Below are 25,639 nucleotides of genomic sequence, written 5' to 3'. Positions count from 1 at the left end.
CTTCTTCTGATACATGTCCTGACTCATAGTAATCTCCTTTGCCTGAAGCCTTGAAAGTAGCTTCTCTTCTGTCTGATGGTCCTCCTTTCCTCATTTCATAAGTAGTCAGAATTTCGTGCAGCTGTGACATGGTAAGGTTTCGTAGATTCTCTTTTTCTTCTATTGTAGAAACTTTAGATTCAAACCTAGGGGACAAAGATCTTAGAACTTTTTCAACCATATCAACCTCTTTTATTTCTTCACCCAAGTTTTTCATACAATTAACAATCTGATCTACACGAAGGAAATAGTTAGCCACACTTTCATCATTGTGCATTCTGAGATTTTCATACTGAATTCTAAGGGTTTGAAGTTTTGCTCGCTTTACCTGTTCATCTCCTTCATAGCTCAGAACAATCTTGTCCCATATTTCTTTTGCGGATTTATACTGCATAACCTTGACGAATTCTAATTGAGATAGACATCCTAATAGAGTATTGACAGCCTTTGCATTTGTTTCATATTGCTTCTTACCAGCCAGAACTGTAGGAGTTGCTGAAGGAAAGGTGTACCCTGTATCTATGATATCCCAGACTTCAGTACCAAGAGATTGAAGATAGGCTGTAACGCTTACGTTCCAATAGATGAAGTTGGTCCCATCAAAAATTGGTGGCCTGATTGATGCTTCTCTCTTGTAGTTGCTCATGATGGTGGATCTTCCTTCAAGCGATCAAGCTTCTTCAGAAGGACCTACTCTAATACCAATTGTTGAAAATAATACTGAGAGGGGGGGTGAATCAGTATTATCAAGTTACTTATTTTCTTTTTCAAACCCAGATCATGTACGCTACTTCAGTTAGATAAAACCACGTATATATGCAACTACAGAGAAGGAAACCCGTGTATGCAATGCAGACTTATAATTTTATTTATCTTACTGATGTTGATCATTAATCTGTGTATTAGGATCAAATAAAAAGTAACCAGAAACAGTAAAACAAATCTAAACACAATCACACACACAAGAACACAAGATGTAAGGTGGAAACCCAATTTGGGTGAAAACCACCTGTTGCAATTCATCTCTATCTTCTTTTAATTAGAAACTTCTTTTTACAATGTACTCGTACAGTCCTTTACCAGTATGCAGGCTGCAACCTGCAGAGAGCTACAACCCTCTCTTGTTCTCCAGCTTCTCCTGGAAGGGAGATACAACCCCCTTAGATATTGCACTAGCCAAGATACTAGTACGTAGGTGCTGGCCTACAAAAGGCTACATCCTTCTCTTTCTTCCAGGGACCACGTTTCATAAATGAACATCAATCAATCATCAAGAATTTTTGCATCAAACAATCTCCTTTTCACCAATTAGAACTAAATCAAGTAGATACTTCTTTGAGATATGTACCCAAAACACAGTAACAGTAACCACACACCAAATTCTGAACCCAAAACACTGCAGCAATAAACAAGAGCAGCTAGATCACAACTCAAAATATATACGCTACTTCAATAACCTGAAACCTGGGTGCATATGCGTCTGTGTTTGGAGAAACCTGTGTATACGATGTTTTGATTCACTGAACCAGCATGTATATGTGCATTCACAATACTGAACCTGTGTACAGATCTATAAAGGATAATTCACTCTTTCAAATATTCAGACCCAGATTATCAGATTTATAGATCAAGCATGCACCACATATAACAGATCAAAATCATACAAAGATACTACCATTCAAGGCTAAAGATTATGATCCATCAATAGAACTTATCCTTCTCTTTGCACTAAGGTTCCTCCTTCATTCAGATCCAGATCTGCACCATAACCTCAATCACGAATTTTAGAACTAGCACTTATTAGATATTCAATTAATTTGACCATCCTTTGCTAAATGATCTCCTTCCTCTTTTATAGTCTTAGGCCTTTCACAATACCACGGTCCAAAACCATAATAAAACAATACCATGGACCCAATACTTGGGATCAACTCTTTTGATGAGATACCATGGTCCAAAACCATAGGTTCAAATACCGAGGACTAACTACCACGGACCAAAAGTATGTTCGCCAACATATACACACTTTTCCTTTCGTGAAAGTGCGTGTATACGCACACGCACCTTTGTAACGTCTAAGCAGCGTGTATATGCGGTTTAGTCTAGATGAACCTGCGTATATGTCTTTTCTTTCATTTTGAAAGCCTGTACTGAGATTTGTCACCAAAGAGAGTTTCCATCAATGAAAGCACTTGTGCCATAGCTCCAAACCTGTTCCATAATGCCAACACAATTTCAATGGATTCTACTTACACTCTTGTTTGATTTAGTTAGGAAGAAAAAAGATATATAATTTCATAAATTACACATAAACAAATACAGAAGGAAGCACTGTACCAAAACAAAATGCCACAGGGATCCCAAAGAGTGCTACAAACCTTGATCTCAATTCCTTAGACAAAATGCTGATATGAGTGTATAATGAAGCTCCTTGCTTTCTCAAGAGTCCAACCATGCTAATGACTGAAAAGCTACATAATATAGACAAACCATAGCTAATCCTAGCCTCTATGGGTCGAGCTCACAAGTTTGGGATCTGTTCCAACTAATTCTAAACTAAGAACTAGAAATCAGGCAGTGGAACAGCTTGCCTCTAAAAACTAGGGAGTTGATTCATTCGGTTGCAAACTAACGTTTTATGGATGAATCTACCTCCATGATTGAAAATTTGACATATTTACATCATGATCCATCAATGTACATTAAATTTCATCACAAATTTGACATTAAGAAGGTGAAAAGGTCAAACTGGCAAAAGCTAGGCGGAAAACAGAGTATACTTGGTCAAACTGGCAAAAATTTCCCTATGCGCCGCGCCTGATTTCTCTATGCGTAGCACTTGTTCGGAGCCACCTTTGAGGCCTTTCTGGTGTCCAAATTCACTCCAAGTGTGCTTTCTTTAAATTTCTTCTAGTCTACTTTCCAACCCAAGTGGAATTTTTCAATTTGGTCTCCATTTACTCCTCCAAAATTCAGTTCTCACAACACTGCTTCTTGTGTGTCAAAATAGGTGCAGTAAGGCCATTTTTTGAGTGTTTTTTACCTTTTTGAGGGCTCAAAACCTGTCCAAATTTCTTGGCCGTTGGTAGGAAAACATACTTTTTCATGCCAAATCCAAAAATTCTGAGTTTTTTCATTTGGAGGCTCCTATCAAAAGCGAGTGCCAGGTGGCGCGACGCATAGAGTAGAAAATCCTGTTTTTTGTGCCAAAAATTCCAAAAATGCAAAAAGTGCCCCAAATTTTTTGAAATTCAGGCTGAATCTTCTTCATCAAGAATTGTGTTGGGCCAAGGAAGCCTCAGCCAATATCTTAAGTCCTTCATGCTCCTTTTTCCTCCTTGATGCTGTCTTCAATTTTCCCTTCAAGCTCTTGATTCTAGCTTGGCACACCATGTTTGTCGACAAATAATGATATGACAGGTTTCTCAACATATTCTTCTCATTTATGGTTTTTTCTAACCTCCTCTCCAAGTGGATATTGGATCTTTCAAGCCATGACTCCCGATCAGCATTGACCTCCTACTCAAGTGAAGTGAACTCCACCCTCCTTTGGGCAACGTGGCAATTATCTCAAATGTTTTGCAACTTTATGAGGTCTCCTGGGTGCATGTACCTCTGTAGGAGAGTCACTGTGTGTCCCTTCATCATGGTCATATGAAGGATCAGAAAAGTGATATGAGGGACTGTAGAGGGAGGGGAAAATGAGGGATTTTAGGACTGTTAGGATAGGGTTCATTTAGGGAAACAGGGGATTAGGGAGTAATATGGGAGTTTTAGGGATAACGGCTAGGGTTTGGGAATTTTTATTTAGGAATTGGGAAATGGGAATTGGGATAGGAATAGATGATTTTTAGGAATATGGCAGTTTAGGGAATAGGGAAGTAAAAATGAGTGAGGGAGTGAAAAGATAAGGAAATGATAGAATGAAATTGGCAACAAAACAACAACGCAAACCCTAGTCAATAATTTTTTGGGAATAGGAAGAAGGTAGGGTTTGATTTTCTTTACGCAATCCACCATAAATTGTATGGAAAACTCGTTTACTAGCAATGATGAGAGCATTAACTTACTTGCACACTAGAAGAGTTGAGTGATTTTGGAAATTTGAGGGAGTTTTTGAGAGAATCAGGCTTGGAATCTCTATGCGCGGTGCCTCAAACCCAATGCGCCGCACCTTCTCTATGCACCTCCCCAATGTAAATTTGCACTGGAAATTGCAGCCTGATGTATCACGCGAGTTATGTGCGCCACGCCATTAGCTCAATGCGTAGCGCTTTTTACAGGAAACGTTTGGAGGCCTTCCCGATGTCCAAATTGGGCACAGGATAGCTCGTTGGAAATATTATTGAGTCTAATTTCCAACCCAACTGATATTTTTCAATTTGGAGTTCATTTTTTGTCAAAAATCAAATCTCCCAAGATTGGTAAAAATGTGCCAAATAAGACTGCTTCAAGCCTGAGTGCTATTGCAGTCAATGTTTGAAGAACTTCATCAACTCCAAATTCAGCTGATGATAGCTCATTGGAAATCACTTTTTGTCTAGTTATCATTTGACTCATCAATAAAGTAATTTGGCCAACCAAGCTAGGAGAAAACTTTATTTTCCTAAGGTCACTTCAGAGGTACATCAATTCTCCCGAGGCAACTGTATTTTTGAAATTTATCTAAAACCATGACACCTGTGTAAATGTGAAGGAATTTTTTCTTCATTGGCCTATTTTGGACAAAAATCTCTCTCAGTTTTCCCAAATTCATCTTTTCTGGCTCAGAAACATCAATGAAGTAAAACCTATCCCGATGTGTGGAACAAGGGATTTGTCGAAATGAAGTGAAATGAAGGGGATAAGGTGATTCTAAATTATTGGGAGATTTTTTGGAAGTAGGGAGGGATGTTAGGAAGTATGGGAAAGTGCCATTTCAAATATTGAGTGAGGGGGAGGGGTCCAAAAGGGCAAAAGACAGGCCTAGCCTAGAAAATTGCCAAGTTGTAGCAAGAAACTAGGGTTTGTGCGAAAATGAGGAATTTGAGGGATATCAGTGGTGGGAAGTGTTTAGTAAGGTACATTAAGGATAGGGGAAGGTGCATGAACATCAAGATACAAGTTTTGCTGATGATTTGACCATCCAAGAGAAATTACCTTTAAAACCCTAGGAGCGAGAAATGAACCTTACCTAGGAGCAACTGAAGCATGAACAAGGTGTAAAATGACCCATTAGAACCTAACATGATGATGAAAACCCTATGAATGATTGTACACTCAGCTGAATAGTGACATGGACCGAAATTTGGAAAACTTTGAAAGGAGTGAAAAGAAACCCTAGACCTAATACCGAATGACCAAATTTTTCTTGAAGACTCGCTGAAATGACAAAATTTGACCTCGACACCTTAAAATAACTTTGTAAGAGCATGTTTGATCATTGGAGGAAGGATGCAAAGACTGGCACTAACAGGTGCTTCTCTGTGCTTCCCTACCTCTACACATACCTCCTCTCACATACAACAATCATTCTACACAAATTCACGGCTCCATGCACTTGTTCTCCTACATACCTAAATATGTAAAAATTTAAAATGAAATGAGAGGAAAATACATTACCAGTATTTGTGATAGTGTCTGTTTCAAAGTTGGTGGCAAAAACCTGACTGACGAAATGCTTTCCCCCCTCGCTTATGTGAAGGACTTTCTTAGAGCATTGTGTAAATTTTAGTTTCAGAGCACTCATTGATGAATGACAACTCCAAAAATAATCCTGTTTATTATTTCAAAATGATTTATCAAGAACTAACAAGAATAGAAAATAAATAATACTCAACCAGGTGAATTATGTCCCATCAAAGACCGTTCAACCAATTGAAAATTATAAATATGATTTCCATATATTAGAAATTATTTTTCAATTTACAAAAAAAGTATTCAAAATTTTTGTGAAATTTAGTTTAAATTGAAAAATCATGGATAATTAATATATATTAAATGGATGTTTACCACGAGGAAAGTGTTATAGTGCCTTGAAAGACAAGGACTAATAAATACCATGTTTTCATTGGGTGAATTTTATAAATGACTAAATTATTATTTCAACATTTATGGGAAAATTAAAGGATGAAATGTCTCTTTTAATCTCAAACATTTTATTTACTTTAATATCGACTGAAGATTTGAATAACATATATAGAAAAGTATGATAAATTTAAACTCTTATTCGTGAAACATTTTGTCACCTTATTTACATGTTGTCACATCAATACCTCATTTAGGTATGATGTAAATATAATAAACCAGTGAAGCCTAATTTAGATATGGAATTCATGAAATCTTATCTACATTGTTGTAGTAGGAATCCTAAATAATAAATGATGATATCAATTTTTAGTATAAAAAAGATAACATACTTTTTGCAGAAAAATCATAACCTTTTATTAAGATATAAAAAGCTACATAATTACATCCAAAACCATTCTTCCATCCTTCCAACGTGAGAAAAAAACAAAATTGCGCCTGATACAAAACATACACCCAACCCACAATCAAAAAGATTTTTGTGCATGACCAAATCACAACCTATTTGGAGTATCTAGATGCCAAGAGTAACTTTGACATACTGTTCAAATATAAAACAAAAAATAGACATATATCCTATAAATGTATACAACATTGTCCATTAGATCCCCATAAAATAGATAAAATTGATGCATCAAGTTGAATTTCCATGAAATACTAATGTTGATATGAATGTACTACTCTATCTATGTGTATGATGATCTACTATGTGCCCAAAACCCATCGAGAACCCCCCTTCGATGAAATTTTGGCAGCTATGTCCCTCTCCTTGTATATATGGTAGCAACAAACAAATTCAAAAGAAATTTTAACAATTGAATTTCTTTTAATATAGGGGAAAAAATGTTATTATGATACCTCTCGATAGCATTGAACCAATTTATAAAATTGCGAGAGTCCCCATAAACTTGAAGAGAACAAAATGCCAATTCCAATGCCCAACATAAAATAAGTTCTAGTGAAAGAAGTTCTACAAAATTTCTTGATACTCTACCAAGCGATGTTAAATTTCAAGAAATGTTATTCGTTTAAAAACAAAATTAGGCCTCTTGATCCACATGCCCCGTGCTCAAACACACTATCAAAATAAGCCCATGAAATTTGGTAATTGATTCCATAACAACCTCTTGTGGACATGGGTTAGACTACTTTGTGGGAAAAATACCATAAATGATTATGATTTCAGAGGTAATGAGAGTAACAACCCAACAATATAGTGGAGTAATATTTGTAAGCATCATTCCAAGAGCTAAATTCCACCAAGATTTCAAAGCCTCCCCAAAATTGAGTGCTCTCCAATTTAGATTGCACCCCAAACTCTGTTTTGTGAGATCCATAATGCTTGAAGTAAACGAGCAATTCATGAAATGTGTGAGATTGTTTCTTTCACATTTTTACATAGGATGCACCAACCTGGGCCCTCTTTGCACCTTTTCTAGAGATTATTCCATGTTAGAATTTTGTTCTTAATAACACACCACATAAGTGACCTAGATTTTGCATGACATGGAAACTTCCAAAGTTGTTCCCACCACCACTCTTGTTCAATTTGAACCTGTGACTCAAATTGGAAGTGATACCCAAATTTATGGAATTAAAGACTTAAAGCAACATGTACCCATCTGAACATGTAATAACACTCTCTAATTATGATATAATCTCTTCTATTATTTGGTATGTACTGTCACTAGTGAGCCAGAAAAACACCATTTAAATTGTGTTGTTTTGCATTTTTCCTTCCATGGGACCAAAATGATTATCATATTTCATCCAAGATCTAGTTTAAATCAAATATCCCATTCTCATTTATGAATTTCAACATCTTTGGGGGAATCATATAATTTTCTAAACATCCTACAGAGGGGTCAAGGCCTATGATAAATCTCTCCCCATATCCTATATTCCATGTTAGGCCTGCACCGAGAACATTAAAAGAATAATTTTTTTCTTTCCATATAGCCAATGCATTCTGAGTCCTTTTGTTTTCATTCTTGTCCCATTCACCCAAATAGAGTGGAAATATATAGCACTTCCTTGTCACCACCATTTTTGAGAAGTTATCAACCGAGAGAAGTCTCCAACTTGACTTTGCTAAGTATGACTTTCCAAAAAGGCATTGATGACATAATAAAGTTTGAGACTTCTCTCGGTCAGTAACCTCTAGACAACGATGGTGACAACTAAGTATAAGAAAGATAATTGAAAAAATATAATGATAAAAAAGTAAGCATTTTATTTTTCTAATTAAAATTTATATCTAAATAAATTTTATATAAATATATATATATATATATATATATATATATATATATATATACACACACACACACACACACATCAAAAGATTTTATATGCATGTGTGTAGAAATATAAATTTATTAATTAATAGTTATTTCATGAAGAGGAATTTTCAAACTAAGTATAAGGAGATGTGGTCATATTTGTAAAAGAAGCATTAAATCAAAATATAATTATATTAAAACATAATGTTGACTAAATCAAAGAAGTAAAAACATAATAAATAAATTTTATTTAATTTTTTGTAATTTAGGATCCAAGGGAATGGAAGATATGATTTACGGTTTTTCAGGTTGTTACCATGGTTTTTTATACATAGAAGGTTTGATTTGCTTCAAGAATGTCAGGGAGAAGGATCTTAGCAGGTCCATAGAGCTAGTTCATCGAATTAGTAGTCTTTGGTTGAGGGCAGAACCCTCTCCTATATAAACATTTCCAAAGGAATTAGATAACCCAAATTTTGTCGTTCCAAACAATATATAAGATCAATATCATAGTTACATTAAGGACCACACACTCATATGCAAGTTTATAGGTATATGGCGAAAAGATAAAAAAGATAATCAGTTAGACCCAGCTAAAGTGGAAATTGTAGGGATCCGTCAAACTTTGCCTTAGAGCCAAAGGTTTATTTATAGTTATCTTGAACATATGGAAGACAATAAGAGTGTTTTTGAAAAAATCCCCCAGATCATGAACAATGTTGGTTTGTTCATAAGATTCTGGAAGGAGTGGTACAACTAATAGAAGGAGCAGTTCTTAGTGACTCCAATCTGGGTTTGTCTCTTCACTCTTCTTGATGATTTGTGGGAACCTGACATTCTAGAGGAAATTGGTAATTCCATTGAAAAATTTTCTAAGGCATCAGAGATCACCAAATGATGTAGACATTCCTCTTATGCATGTATATACATGTATATCAACATTCCAAATCCTTTGATAAAGTCAATTGATATAGAGTATCATGGCATAGTATGGAGTTAACCTTTGGATCATGAGCATGTACCCTTCAATTATCACCGCTTCCATGAGCATGGACACTAAATTCAAGACTACCCCATCACGGTATTTGAGAAACAAGTGCTCTAGGAGAAGAAAAATGATGATGGTTTTGAAGAGGAACTATGAAGATAAGGGAATGTAATGAGGCAACCACAAGGGAGACTAGAGTAGACCAAATCCACATGATAGTCCTCGTGAGCCTCCTTTTAGAAATTGAAAATAAAGGAATCTGAGGAAAATGTAGACAAAAACCATTTTCCCCTTATCTTGCAAGAGGAACCCCCAAATGAAATGCCTAGGAATGAGAAAGAAACCCCTAGGGATTGGTCGATCAAAGCGGAAAATACCATGTCCATGAAACAAAAATCTTTGGAGGAACCAACTCGAGACTGAAACTTGAAGGAGCTACTAACTAACATGACCTTGACTATGGAGAGAGAGGATGATCCAGGGATCTTTTGCTTATAGATGTATGAAAAGGATCACATGTAGAAATTGCATCTTAACAGAGAAATTTAATTTGAACACAAGAAAGAATAAGAAACATATAAAGGCACGACAAGAAGACAACAAGACTTGATAACAGAGTTCATCCAACCTGGACTACGTCTCCGGGCCCTGCTCAATCAATGGGGAGGCCTTCATTCATAAATGGGATGAAAAGAAGAGAATACAATCATCAGTTACATAAAAGGAGGCTTATACCTCCATTCTGGAAAATGGCTGAGAAAAGGAGAACTCAAATGAAGAAATGGATGGAACCACTGCGTTCGTGGAATTGAGAAGGGAAAAAACCATATAAACTTTGCCAATTCAGACAAAATGATCAATCGCTCCTCCTACAAGCTATTTCCTTGAACTGTGTCCTAAAATCCTCTCTCCCGTACTTTTTCCAATCATCGGGATTTTATAATGTCTCATTTGTGACAAAGGCCTCTTAAATCAGGGGTTTTTTTATTAGAATAGAAAACGTTGAATGGAAGGATTAACATGCACAACCAAAACTTGAAAATAGGCCTTTTTCCATTAAACAGACAATACACGGAATACACTGAAAAATCCGACCAAAGCCTTAAAGACGGATCTTAAATTTTATTAAACCATCCCGATTCCCTTGTCGGGTTTGCATTTTATCACAAATCACTATCGCTGATGTCAATGGCCCTGTGTATCCGGGGATAACCGATATCACCGATATCGGCATATCGCATTGGCCCTGTCACATCGACATATGGCATCACTACAACCCAGGGGTCTTTCCTTCGGCATTCGCCGACACCGATATCGATAGTCGCTATATTTCACATATCATGCCCATGACTCCGATTGATCGGAGATCGTTGATCGATGGTTCCCGTCCACTTGCCTTAAGTCTGGCCCTCTAGACCCTCTGATTTCAATTTTCCCCTTTTAAGGTTAAAAACCCATTTTTAAGGGAAAAGCATCATTTTCCAAGGGAAGAAGGAAATCTTATTTCTGCCATAACTTCATCATTTAGACCCAGATTGGAGTGTCATTTGCACCATTGGAATCAGGGTGAAGAGAACTTTGATTTGATGTTAAGATACTTGCTTTTATACCACATTGAATTTTAAGCTTTCCATGCCATTGTATATGAAGATCCACCTGGATCAATCCTCCCCATTGAGGAGATTTTGGACTGTAAAAAGCTTTACTAGTCGATTGGCAAGTGAGGGAATTGTTCCCTCACCCTTTTCTTCTCTATCCATTTTGCCTTCTTGGGGTGCATCCCCTTGAAACGAACTCGAAGGTGTTCCACATATCCTCGCCATGAAGTCCTGGTACTTCTGTCAAGGATGATGTCTTCAGGTAACTCATCGAGATCTTCTGGTGAAAAATAATCAACTCTAGGAACTATTCTCACCTCATCAGTGTCCATGATCAATGGTGGTTCATACAGCTTTAAGTTCTCCACATTCACTACTGAGTACATATGCATATATATATCCTAAAATCAAGATGAAAGGCATTGTTTCCAATCCTCTCTAAAAAGGTGAATGGACCATACCAGATTGGTCGCAACTTATTCCCTTCACCCTTCATCCTGTCCTTGTTGATGTGGAACCACACTTTCTCACGCACTTGGAATTGATGGTCGACTCGGTGTTTGTCATGTCGAGCCTTGTAACGGGATCGACTTTTCTCCAACTGCTCTTGTACTGCTTGGTGAATCAATTGGATTCACTGAATGAACTGTTGAGTTTTGTCCCTATCATTACATCCATTGGAGTCATCTTCCCTTCCAAAGACCATATCAAAAGGGTCCTTTGGTAGGTAACCAAAACATGTCTTAAATGGTGAACGCTACATAGATGAGTGCACTACTCGGTTGTAGGAATGTTGCACATAAGGGAGATGCTCATCCCACAACTTAGGATGATTCTCGTAATAGCCTCGTAACAAGTGTACCACAGTGCAGTTGAAAACCTCTGTCTGTCGGTGAGTCTGTGGATGAAATGTCAAGCTTCTTTTCAATTTTGTGTCCATCATCTTCCACAAGCTAGTCCAAAGCTCTCCGAGAAAGTGAGAGTCTCGATCTGACACAATCAATGTGGGCAACCCAAAATGGACTCAAACATGCTGAAAGAAAATATAAGCAGTCTGCTCTGTATTAATCTGCTTTTTACAAGGCATTAGAATACAGATCTTTCTAAAACGGTCAATGACGACATACAAATAGTTGTGAATCTTTCTAAACAAAGGAAAAACTCCTACAAATTCCATTGACATACTTTCCCATGGATGACTTAGAATAAGGAGTGGTGTATAGAGCCCGAGTTTTGTATTAGAGGGCTTTGAAACAGAACACATCACACAACCCTTTACATAGCGAGTCACAATGTTCTTCATATGAGGCAAAAAACAAAATATTTGTACATGACATAAATTCTTTTTGACACCAAAGTGTCGAGACACAACAGTGGTGTGGGCCTCTCAAATTACATGTACAATTTCCCCTACGGGAATGCATAATCTTTGAAGGTGATACAATAGTTTCCCCTGCAAGTGATAGTTTTCAACTTGTGAAACATCAGTTAGTTTTGAATAAATTTCATTAAAGTCATCATTGTTAGCATATTGTTCAGCATAACTCTCAAATGACAATGAAGCATTATGCAAAATAACAAAAGCAGAAATAGGAGATAGCATATCGACCACTTTATTTCTAGTTCCCTTCTTACACTTTATTACCAGATGAAACTGTTGAAGAAAACCCATCCACCTGAAATGACGAGATTGTTGCAACTTGGTCTATGAGTGAAGGTACTGCAAGGGCTGATGATATGTATGGATGATGGTCTCCTTGCCATTCAGGTAGTCTTTCCACTTTTTCACACTCTGACCAAAGCATAAAGCTCCTTGTCATAAGTGGGATAGTTTATCGCAGGTTGAGAAAATTTTCAGCATAGTAACAAATCGCCTTCTTTTGCTTCATCAGTACAACTCCCATGGCATAACCGCTGGCATCGGTTTCGAACTCGAATGGCTGTTGGAGATTGGGTAAGGCTAAGACTAGCACGACGTTGATCTTTTCCTTTAATGTTTCGAAGGACTTTTGTTGTCTTCCTCCCCATTGGAAGACCTATTTCACACTTGTCAATGTGAGAAAAGGTGCTACAATAACAGAGAAATTAGCAATAAATCTCCTCCAATACTGGACTGTACCTAAAAAGCTGCGGACCTCAGTTACACTAGTAGGCTTAGGCCAGTTTACAATTTCTTCAACTTTAGAGGGATCAGTTTTTAACTGACTATGACCAACAATATGACCTAGGTAACCCAAAGAGGATTTCCCAAGCTCACACTTTGAGAATTTTACGAAGAGCTTTTCTTTTTTCAGTACATCAAGCACTTTCTTTACATGACACACATGTTCAACCCAACTTTTACTAAAGAAGTGTATATCACCTAAATATACAAGAACAAATTCATCAATGAAAGGCAAGAAGAGATCATTCATGACCCTCATAAATGTGGTCGGAGCATTGCAAAGTCCGAATGGCATCACCATCCATTCGAACAGCCCCTATTTGGTCTTCAAGGTCGTTTTCCATGTCCTTCTCTACAATTTGGACCTAGTGATAACCACTGTGCAAATCCAATTTGGTGAAATAAACAACATTCTTTAACTGATCTAATAAATCATCTATGCATGGAAGAGGGTAATGATATTTCATCGTGATCTTGTTTAGTGCACGGTAATCCACACACATCCTCCACGTGCCATCTTTCTTTGGGATTAAGACAATCAGTGAGCCACATGGAGAAGTGCTCGCCCTGATGACCCCTTGGTCCAGCAATTCCTGCACCTGTTTCTTAATTACCTCCATCTCAATGGTTGACATCCTGTACATGCCAATATTTGGTAAAAGAGAATCATGCTACAAATGGATTTCATGTTGGATTTCCCTCTTCAGAGGTATTCCCTTCGGTTCCTAAAACAGCTCACCATAATTAGAAATTAATTCAAATAATTCCTTTTTATGTTCTTGATCACAACCCTGGAAAGCATCAAATAATTCTACATTTTTTTCCCTTACAACCATCAGCATGCAACCCTTACTTGAATTCACCAGCCTTTTCATTTGTCCAACACTTACAAGGTTGGCATTGACTTTATTTTTATGAGCCCTTACTATATATTCTACCCCATATTTTGTGATTTGGTATTTTTTTTCATGATGGAAAAATACTACCTTTCTATCATATAGATACAGACTCCATAACACCATGCCATAGATATCCAATGATATCACATCAAGTTCTACCTCATCCACTAGCTTAGAAGAGATTACAAATTTTACTTTACACTGCTTGGTTACATTCAGTTTTGCTTTATCATGTATCCATCTAAGCGGCTAAGGTTTCAGATGTGGTTTTGTTCCTAAGCCAAGCTTCTTTACCAAGGATTTTGCATTTAAGTTTTCTTGGGATCTGGTACCAAATAGAGTTTCTACTTTAGTATGATTTATAACAATTTTGATATGAAACACTTCAATTCTCTTTCGATCATTTGGAAGGGACGCATTTACAGAACTAGTGCCTTCCTGTGATTTAGAATTAACATGAGGTTTAAGAGTACCTTTTCTTCCCGCTACTGTGATCAACGCTTCATCTTCAGAATTGGATCCAAGGTCTTGTTGAACAGTCGCCACTTTCTTCTACTTCCCTTTTCCTCCATACTTCTTTGGACACTTTTCTGGGTGCTGTTTCCAACAGTGATCATCATCCTGACCTCCCTTTTTGCAGTGATTACAATACGACCTTTCTCCTTCTTTGGTTGTTTCCGTTTTATTCTCATTTCCTTTCCATTTCTCTTTAGATTTGCCATTGGTAGGTTTGAACGGTGGTTTTCTAGAATGATCATCTCGTTCATTTTTTCCCCTATTCTCAATATGAATTGCCTTTTCGCTGGCTGAGTCAATAGTGGTTGCTCCAAACAACAATAATGAATGCCTAATGTAACTATGTAATGAGGCAATGTAATTAGTTACTACTTTAGGTGTGTCAAGTGCAATACCCAAATTCAGTGCTTTCTTTCTAAACCCCTTTGTAAAAATTTGAACATCCTGACCTTTGCCTTGCCTTAAATACTACCAATTCATTGAAGCTTTTTTCTTGTATCCCAAGGGATAAAACTATTCCTTTAACATAGAAATAAAATTAGGCCATGATGAAAATAGGTTACCCACATTCTTACTACTATGTAATTTTCTCTCCCACCAAACGAGAGCCGTGCTGCCCTGCTGTAAAGAGGCCAGCTAAATCTTTGCTCATCCTCCATGATCTACTAAATCCTACAGTAGACCTCAATCTACCTAATCCAATTATTAAGCTTCTCTGCATTACTTTCACCATTAAACATGGGAAGATCAAATTTAACATCTAATTTAAAGAAAGGTTTCTTAGATGCATCCCTTGAATTTCTACGATTATGGTGGTGAGAGGGAAAATAACTTTCACTTGCGAAAGGAGAAGGGGGGGGGTTCTTCTCCACCATTTCCATGTATTGAACCTTGTTCTTCTGGCTTTCTATCTTCTACTTTCTCGAGCCTTAAAACCAACTTACCAACATTCTCTGCCATTGAATAGAAGGCCTTTCTGAAATTACCCTCCTCTTCAAGATGAGCCTCGTCTTCCATGTTTCTCATTCAATGTGCATGCCCCGCTTCGGGATCGAAAGGCTCTAGTTCCCCTTCACCTCTTCAGAGTCTGTTTCTTGTTAGCATACAATCATGGAATTCACATCTAAAAAGACCTGCTCTAATACTGCTTGATCCACGGATATTTTGCTTATAGATGTATGAAAAGGATAACATGTAGAAATTGTAGCTTAACAGAGAAATTTAATGTGCACACAAGAAAGAGGAAGGAACACATAAAGGCACAACAAGACTTGATAACAGAGTTCGTCCAACTTGGACTACATCTCCGGTGCCTACTCGATCAACGGGGAGGCCTTCATTCATTAAATGGAATGAAAATAAGAGAATACAATCATCAGTGACATAAAAGGAGGCTTATACCTACATTCTGGAAAATGGCTAAGAAAAGGAGAACTCAGATGAAGAAATGGAGAGCACCACTACGTTCATGGTGTTGAGAAGGGAATAAACCATATAAAATTTTCCCAATTCAAACAAAATGATCAATCGCCCCTCCTGCAAGTTGTTGCCTCGAACTATGTTCCAAAATCCTCTTTCCCTTACATTTTCCAATCATCAAGCTTTTATAATGTCTCCTTTATGACAAAGGCCGCTTAAATCGTGGGTTGTTTTGTTTAGAATAGCAGTCATTGAATGGAAGGATCGGTGGGCACAACCAATACCTGAAAATAGGCCTTTTTCCGTTAAATAGACAATACAGAGAATACACAGAAAAATCCAACCGAAGCCTTAAAGCCGGATCTCAAATTTTATTAAATGAGCCCTATTCCCCTGCCAGGTCCACGTTTTATCGCAAATCGTTATCTCTGATGTCAATTTCCCTATGTATCGGAGGATCATCAATATGCCAATAACGATGTATCGCATTTGCATATCGCATCGCTATGGCCCAGGGGTCCATGCCTTTGGCATCCGTTGACCCCAATCGCTAACGCCGATATCAGCAGTTGCTATATCACACATAGCATGCCCCTGACTCCGATTGATCGAAGATTGCTGATCGGGGGTTCCATCTGCTTGCCTTAAGTCTACCCCTTTGGACCCTCCAATTGCGATTTTCCCTTTTTAAGGTTAAAAACCCATTTTTTTAGGAAAAAGCCTCATTTCCCAAAGGGACAAGGCAATATTCTTTCTACCATAACTTCATCATCTGGACTCTAATTGGAGTGTCGTTTTCATCGTTGAATTTAGGGCGATGAGCACTTCTATCTGATGTTAAGATATTGTCCTTTCTACCACTTTGAATTTTGAGCTTTTCCATGCCATTATATCTGAAGATGCACCTGGCTCAAAGGAACCTCAAGGTAACTTATATGTCGATGAGAAAACATGGTTGGAATTTATGTGGACATGGGTGAGGATGGAAGCACAATCGGTCCCTTTATAACAACTTCACCACTTCCTGCATTTATATGGGAAGTGGCACCAATCTAATATTTCCCAGTTGTTGATAATCAGTGCAGGTGATAAGGGATCGCCACAACTTCGTAACGAAAAATAACAAATCAAAAATGACTATAATCGAAAACTACAAAAAACCTCTCATGAAGCCCTCGATGTTGTAGGTTAGTTCCTATTGAATTCTAGTTAAATCAAATATATTACAGAGTATTTTCTAAAAATATCCCCTGTAAATCAATGAATATTGTCTTGTGGAATCTTATAGGCTTGAACAATCAAGGAAGGCTGAGATACCTAAAAGCTATGACCATGACGGAAAAACCAAAAATAGTAATATTGCATGAAACTAATGTGAGTAGCTCCACTTTGACCTCTACCATTCCAAGATGTTGGGAGGACTATAAGGTCATGGCCATTGACTGGAGAGGTTGCATAAGTGGAATAGTTATGATATGGCACACTCGATGGGTCAAATTTATGACTAGATGGCTACACCAAATGTATTATCAGGGGTGCTTTCGCTATGTGGGGTCTGAGGAGAATTTATGGCTATCAGTGGTTTATGGCCCCATAGTCCCAAGATGGAAATAGGGGTTCCTATATGATATCATAATTTTGCATCAACTTATCCATAGGATAGGATTCCTAGGATTCTTATTTGGGGGGGACTTCAACTTGATTAGAAATCTTGAGGAGAAAAAGGGTGGGATAAGGAGATTGGCTATCGTGTAAGTTTCGTTCCAAGAATTAATAGAGGAAATCAACTTAGTAGATATCGACATAATAAATGGAGTGTTTACCTAGAATAAAAGGAGAGGAGGCAGCCATCAAATTGTGAGCAGGATGGACAGATTTATATTGTCCAAACATTTGATGCTAAGGGACTCATTCATAGAAACTTAATTTTGCTAAGCTTAAAGTGAAATCACTAGCCTATTTGCTAGAAGTCGATTTCAAGAGGTGTCTTAATAACAAACCATTTAGGTTTGAGCATTTTTGGTTCCATTGCAAAGGCTTCCTTCCCAAGGTGAAAGAGTGGTGGAAGAAAATCCAGGTCCAAGAGTCATATTCTATGTAAACACTGAATCTCGAATTGAAGCAATTAAAGCTTTTTACCAAATAGTGGAATGGGGAGGCCTTTGGGGATGTATTCCATGAAAAAATAATTTTGGAGCTACAAATGGAGGAAATCCAGGTAGAACCAAGGGAGGAGTAAGGCACTTCAGGAAGAAGAAAGTTGAGTCTTGTTGGATCTAGAATCCTGATGAATGAAAGAAGAGACGCACTGGAAAAAAAAAATCCCAAGTCCAATGGCTCAGGGTAGGGGAGAATAATACTCACTTTTTTGACAAGGCTCTTATTAATCATTAACATCATAATCATATATACTCTCTAAACTCAAATTATGGTTCAAAATTGGTGGATCTTGAGGAAATCAATGGGGATTTGTTATCATACTACCAACAACGACTTACAGAGGATCAAGAATACCGAAGGGAAGCTATATACATAATCATACAGAACATCCCCAAAATTATCACCTATGAGAATAATGTAACCCTCATTCGGGGAGTGTATTTCTAGGAGGTGGATGAGGTTGTTAAAGACATACCTATTAACAAGGCTGTAGGCTAGAATGGGTTCACTATGAACTTCTTTAAGGCTTGTTGGCCTTTATTCATCCATGAGGTGCATGGAGTTATGGGGGAATCACATCGCACCAGGAAGGATTGGTTGGGTCTGAACATCACCTTCCTAACTATAACACACAAATCAAACCAGTCCAAGTGTAATATTTGTTTCTCACCCATTTCACTCTGCAATGTGATTTATATGATAATATCTTCAATGATTGTTGGTAGGCTAAAACTAATTTTGAAGCAATCATTGATCCAAAAAATTTGGGGTTTGTTGAAGGGTGTAAAATAATTAATTTTGTTATCACAACTCATGAGGTGGTACACTCCTTAAAACAAATCCAAAAGCTAGGGATGATGATCAAACTAGATCTCTCAAAAGCATTGATATACTAAATTTGGATTACTTACATATAATTTTGGAGGCATTTGGCTTTTCTTCATACTAGGTAAGATGGATTCACTCCCTTGTTTCGACCCCATTCTTCTCAATCCTCATTAATGGATCTCCATATAAGACATTAACCTCTTGAGGCCTTCAGAAAGGGGATCCTCTCTCTCCCTTCCTCTTTATCTTGGTGGTGAGGGCCCGAGGAAGATATATCAAGTCAACTATGCCTCAAGGAGTAGACAAAGGGCTAAGGTTGTGGGGCCACGTTCTTCCACTATCACACTAACAATTTATGGATGACATTATGTTGTTTGGGGAACCCTCCATTCAATAAATAAGAGCCTTGGATAATATCCTTTCTGACTTCATAGAAGGTTCATGTAGACAAATTAATGGAAATAAATCTAACATATTCTTTTTAAACATAAAAAAGTTAGTCCATAGAAACCTCACCCAAGATCTGGAATTTTGGATTAGATCCCAATTAACAAAATATCTTGGTATCCCCTTAGGAAATAGCTTAGTGAGAGTTTATCTATGGTCATAGCTTAAGGATAAGATAGCTCGTAGATTGTCTAATTGGCCCTTCAAAGCTTTGAACCTCCCTAAGTGGATTTTTCTTCTCAAAGTTGTGTTGTAGGCATTTTCGATGTATCAACTGACCATTTTTCTAGATCGAGAAGTAGTGTACAAAGTTATAATATCCATTTTCTGCAAGTAACTTTGGCGAGGTAGACAACAAGCTTAAAAATGGTCTCTCATTACTTGTGAAGAGTTCTACGTACCAAAGGCGAGGGGTTTGGTCTGAGAGATCTAGAACTGCTTAACTATGTCACTGGTGCCAAGCATTCGTGGCGATGGCTCTAATAAGGGCTTGCAATTTGGAAACATATTTGGAGATGAAATTATATTATGGGAAGGGGTCAGGTAGACACAGTCATAGAATTTGATTTTCCATATGGACCATCAATTTGGAACATGGATAAGTATTAGAGACAGTTAATATAAGAACATATGTTCTAGGATATTTGAGATGGGTGCATTGCGAGGTTTTTGGAGGACTCATGGCATCAATTCCCTAAACTTGTGAACCATGAAGACTTTTCCCACAAAAAAGAGTCAACCCATAAATTTTGCGCATTGGTGGTAGCATTTTTCTGGGACACTGGTCAGGCCCAAGGTGAGTGGAAACTAAGGAAATACCACAATGAGTGGAACCACATTTTGAGTCAATAAGATTTCAGTATCTTGAACACTATCCTAAAGGACCAAAGCATTCAAGTTTCCAAGGCCAATGACTAGTTACGATGGGTCCACCTGGTGCAGGGGATGTTCCCTATCAAAGAAGTATATTATCTTATTTCCAATGATGCAAATGTTCCCGAGGACAAATGTTGGCACAATGTTTGGGGAGGTAAATTATGGCCAAAGTTGGACAACGTCTTGTGGTTAATTTGTCATGAACACCTACTAACTCGGGATATGTTACACCATAAAGGCATAGTTTGCTCATCTCGATGCCTAATGTGTCTAAAATAAGAGGGTACCTTAGGGAACCTACTCAATACCTACCCCCAGATGGAATCCCTCTGAACCAAAACCTAAACCCTATTAAGATATCTAGATCATTCTTGAAACAACTTTTGGGAGACATTTGAGATGTGGAAATCCAATCTATTCGATAATCCCATTGTGAACAACACCTCGCTCTTGTTCTTAGAACTTGTCCTTCAGAACATATAGAACGAAAGGAAAAAATTCTATTTAAAGATAGTAAGAGCTCTAGAGATGATATCTTGGATCAAACAGTATTAAAATCAAATAAAATTTGCTCTCTGAGATCTAGGTGAGGCGGATTGGAGTGTTGAGAGACTCAAAGCCTAAATCCTAAAGGATATAGAAATTACATAGGCCCTTGTAATCTTGAGTTAGTGTAGGCTAGCGAAGATGAGGGACCATTCACTGGAGGTATTCACTCCCTTATGGATTTAGCCAACTTAATTTTGATGGGACCTCTAAAGGAAACCCAGGTCCTACAGGATGTGGAGGAATCTTTTGAGATGACATTTGATGTCCCCTAGACTTTTATGCATGTTATTGTTTCCATACAAGCAAATATGTTATTAATTTTTATCTATGGCCCAAGGTTTGTCCATTTGATTGGAGAAAGGATATGGTATAATCTAGTTAGATGGGGACTCTCTGTTGGTGATCTCGACAATCAAGAAGTTGTTGAATGGAGCCCGAGTGCATAAGGTTGTCAAAAGCTAGAGGCTAGAACTTCTTTTCGAGGAGGTCCAACATGTGGTTCTTTCTTTCCCATATGTCATCATATCATACTCGATGAGAGTAGGGAATAAAGTAGTGTATTTTCTTGGAAATTCGAGTATCTAGGTTCATAACCTCTCGATATCCATCCATTGGACACCTACAAGCCCTTTGGAATGGGCAGACCAACTGGAACATATTATTGAAGATGACATGAAGTCCCAAATCGGGGCGGGAGAACAAGAGGTATGGGCTCTGATTCCTCGGAGGAGAATTTAGGATTAATGTCATTGAATGGTAGATGGGAGGGTGGCCATGCTAAGTGGAACCTCTTCGATAGAAATCTCAAGAAGGTAACATTCCTCATATTTGCGTAGCTTGATAGATTTGCTAGTATTCTTCTTATTGGTATGACAGGGAGGGTGCATGGTCTAAATTTGAACAAGTGTGGACATGCTTGTCACTTGTGGATGCTCGTCAGTTTTGTTAGCTTTGCAATAAGGGGAATTGGTAGGAGGTAGTGCATGACCATCAGTTTGGTTGGCTCTACAATGAGGGGAATTGGTAGGGATGGGTATGGTCGCAGCATGGTCTCTGTTTGAGTGACATTTAGGGCTATGTGGGATCTTAGAGAGTGGGTTTTGGGGAGAATTTTGGATGCATTTAAGTTTCAGAATGAATTCATGTAGTGAATAGTCACATGGAATTTCATGGGCTTAGGTGGTGACACCATGCCATAAGCGATAATTATGTAAGAATAGGTATTTCTACAAGTTTTAATTATCCCTTTGATTTCTTTTCTCTTATGGGTTTGGTTGTTATGACTCTATTTCTTTCTTGGGAGTGTGAAGTTCTAGGTCAAATCTTGTATTTTTGGAGAATGGGAAGGTTGGAGTTTTTCAAACCCTCCCATTGCCAATGCTACAAAGGATTCCTCTACAAGGGTTGATGGAAGTTGGAATTGTCCTTAGTGTTTGGATCATGGGGGTGGTTTCAAAATCTCTTAGGTGCTCGAGTCTCCCCTACACATTAGAGAGGCTAGAGCTATGGGAATAGTCTTAGAATCCTCTCCTCTTGGATGTTTTGGTCTCTTAGAATGTTGGTCATTATGTTGAGGCAATTCAGATAGACTATGCATGGTTCAGGTCCTTAGGGCTAGACCCAGGGGAGATCTGTATGCAAAGAGGATATGGAGAAGGATGTGGTAGGAGGAGTAGGAATGAAGGGTGAATTTTTGAGGCCCGTGGCTAGTCGTCAGACATGTTATACAATTGCCCACACTTGCCTCTATTTTTGAGTATTTGCAAGAAATATAAGCAGGCTTAGAGGTAATCCAATAGCAAATATATGACGATTGTAATGAAATAACTGCATACATTAATGATGTCTAGTTCAGTTAGGGTGATATTGTGGATCGGTTAATTTCCATTCGATGAAGCCAATGTCTCTCCAAAAAAATGTTGGACGAGATAGAAGCTCATCTGGTGCATATTGAACTCCACATCCATAAATTCCATGGCCATCCAAGGGTCTTGGCATTGGTCATGCACCACCCTTTCCTCCTTGAAATGTTATCTGCTAGTTTTTTCTTGGTCTTACTAGGATTGTAAGTCGTCTATATTTTTTACTCTAGTAGTCATGTAAAAAATAGTAATATCTAATTTGTTTTTGCATCACTCTCCTGCTTAAAATGTTTGTTTTGGGTGATGTCTGGAAATCAAGGGTTACCTATATTGTAAATTGTTTTTCTTATCAATTAATAAATGTGTTTTGGGCGACAAAAAAAAATATATATATTTTAATTTTTCTCTTATTAATAAAACGATAAACAATTTTTGCCATGAAAAAATCATAATATACATATTAAATTAAAATATTTTTTAATATTAACGATTATTCATATTTAATAACTTCTGGTACAATCATTTCCCACCCCATGGTCGGCTTGTGGATGTGCACCTCTACTGGTTCTTCCTCAGGAATTTCCAACTCTAGGACCATTCAGCATGCCTCCTCAACAACCTGCATTATACACTTGTTATGGTTGGTCGCCTCAGTCATAGCAGCGATGGTGGAGTTTCGCTATAGTGCCATCTAGTCATTGTTAATCCGCTGCTCACTGATCACCTGTAGGGCGCGGTGCTCACAGGCCCTCAACTCTACAATCACTCGATCCTACAATAGGTGGAGTGCGTCACCAGGGAGCACTACCAGATTCATCCTACTCCCTTTAGGGCATTGATAATGGGCCTATCAGCTTCGTTTTCTATGGTTAGTGCTCCATCAGGAAGCACTATGGCGCTGGAGGCATTTGCACACAGCATCTCGGTAGCTTCTTGAGTTCTGAAAGTAAGGCTGGTAGACTCCGTGCCAGCCTATGACGTGTGGGTCTGTAGCTCCTATAGACGTGTCTAGATAGCCCCCACTACTACTTGTTGTTTATGCTCAAACTATTGTAGGGCCTCCGCGGTGACATCCTGCACCATGTCACAGATGTCATGCAAACCACACTCACTGATGATGATTGGGTCCACCGATGTTTTAGTAGCCTTTGATTTCTTCCTAGACCCTTCCTTCTCCTGCTCTCTTGGACGCTTGATGTGGGTGGACGTCAGCTGTGGGTCCATGCCGTGTTGTTCTGTCTGCTCAGCTGTCTCCTCCTCTGTCTCAGGTGAAGGTGACCTTGCACCTTTGTTAGAGCCTTAATCTGTTGCTCCTATTTTCTTTTCTGCTTGCTGAGCGGCTTCGCTCTCCACCTGGGCCTTGTCAGCATTGTCCTTCTTTCTCTTTTTGGTTGGTTGTGTCATCTTTAGCTTGGCCTCATCCTTCTTTTTCTGCGTGATGAACTTGTTCCCTCCCACGGCTGAGTCTATTGTGGTGCGCCACTCTGAAAGCCATCGATCAACTATTGCATAAATGGCGTCATTTGTTGCCAGGTAAGGCAAGTCATACCATTTCTATGCATAGTCCTTCCACACCTTGATGGCCACATGTTGAAAATATGATTTGAACTTTGCTTACCCCTGTAGGTTGGTAAACACCGTAGGTGACAACCGTAGTTTGTGATTGATGGCCATGTAAATGTTCATCTCTCTCAAGATCCAGAATATCTTACTGTCCTTGATTCACTATGCATGCTTGGTCACCCACACCAAAGCGTACTTCGATGCTTCTGGTAGGTCTGGTGTGATCGAAGAGAATTTTCCGTCCTCTGGCAACTCCCATGCTACCAGGACAATCGACAGCAAGAGCCACACATAGTGGAACATCTTGTTGAGCTCATGTGCTTCATGGCAGTTTGCTAGGAACTCTTCGTGAAGATAGTCTGACCAATTGAGCCGGACTCCTTCGGCACACTGGGCTACTAGCGCGACGACACGCACCGGCACCTCATCCGTGTGACACTTCCTCATCACCTTCCCTACTAAAATATGTGTAGGCACCTTTACAGCAGGGTCACAGATGCTAGATATGGCATATCAACATGACTTCTTTACCAACATAAGCTTCTCTTTCATGGCCTCCGCGAGAGCCTTCTCACCACCTTTTCCACCAAATATCATGGCTGGATTTTCTCCTGTGTAGGGAAACCACGTGATCATGCAAATCAATCTTTCAGTGATGGGTATTGGCTCCTCTAGTCGGAGACACCCATCATGCACCAAGAATAATAGCTTCTTGATGACAAATATTGTAACTGAGGTGCGGTTGTAGTGCGGTACCCAAAGCAGGTTGAGCAACCCTACTTTGTTTAATCCTTTGAGCCACCTCTGCAGCTCCAATGTGGTAATTATGGTGGTTGTATTGATGATGCAATGAATCAACTGCTTGGTTGCTAGGTGTGGGAACTTCTCATGATCAGCCAAGTCCTAGTCCTCTATTTTTAATAGTGGAACCCACGTCAAGCACGGTCCTTTGAAGATAATCTCGTCTGGCAATAGAGGGGTTTCCAAGGGGGTCTTGCTATCATCGATATCTTTCGAAACCTTGGCCTTTCCCTTCCACGAAGGGACATACTTAGGCAACCGAGTGATAGGATTATCACCCTTAGCCTCAATTTCCTCCACATCTACTCCCACATCCTCATCATCCATTAGAATGTCTTTGATTTCTTCCTCCTCTGGCTCCAAATTGATGGCTTTTCCCTTCTTCTATACGATAGGCTTCGGTGGGTTTCTTCTTCGCAATGTGTGCATTGGTATTGCAGGCTGCTTGCCCTTTTTATCCTTCGTGATCTCCTTGGTTGGGGTCGGATTTGGTCTTGGCATCAGTGGTGATTTGGGGACTTCAATGACATGATGTTCTACAAGAACTCCTATGTCTCCTTCGACAGTGTCTGAAATACTAAA

The sequence above is a fragment of the Pinus tabuliformis genome, chromosome 2_1 (genome assembly GCF_031772625.1).
Source record: "Pinus tabuliformis cultivar Carrire ecotype Pingquan chromosome 2_1, CPIR1, whole genome shotgun sequence".
NCBI classification, from domain to species: Eukaryota; Viridiplantae; Streptophyta; class Pinopsida; order Pinales; family Pinaceae; genus Pinus; species Pinus tabuliformis.
The sequence above is the reverse complement of the archived record's forward strand: the minus strand, read 5'-3'. Positions refer to the sequence as shown.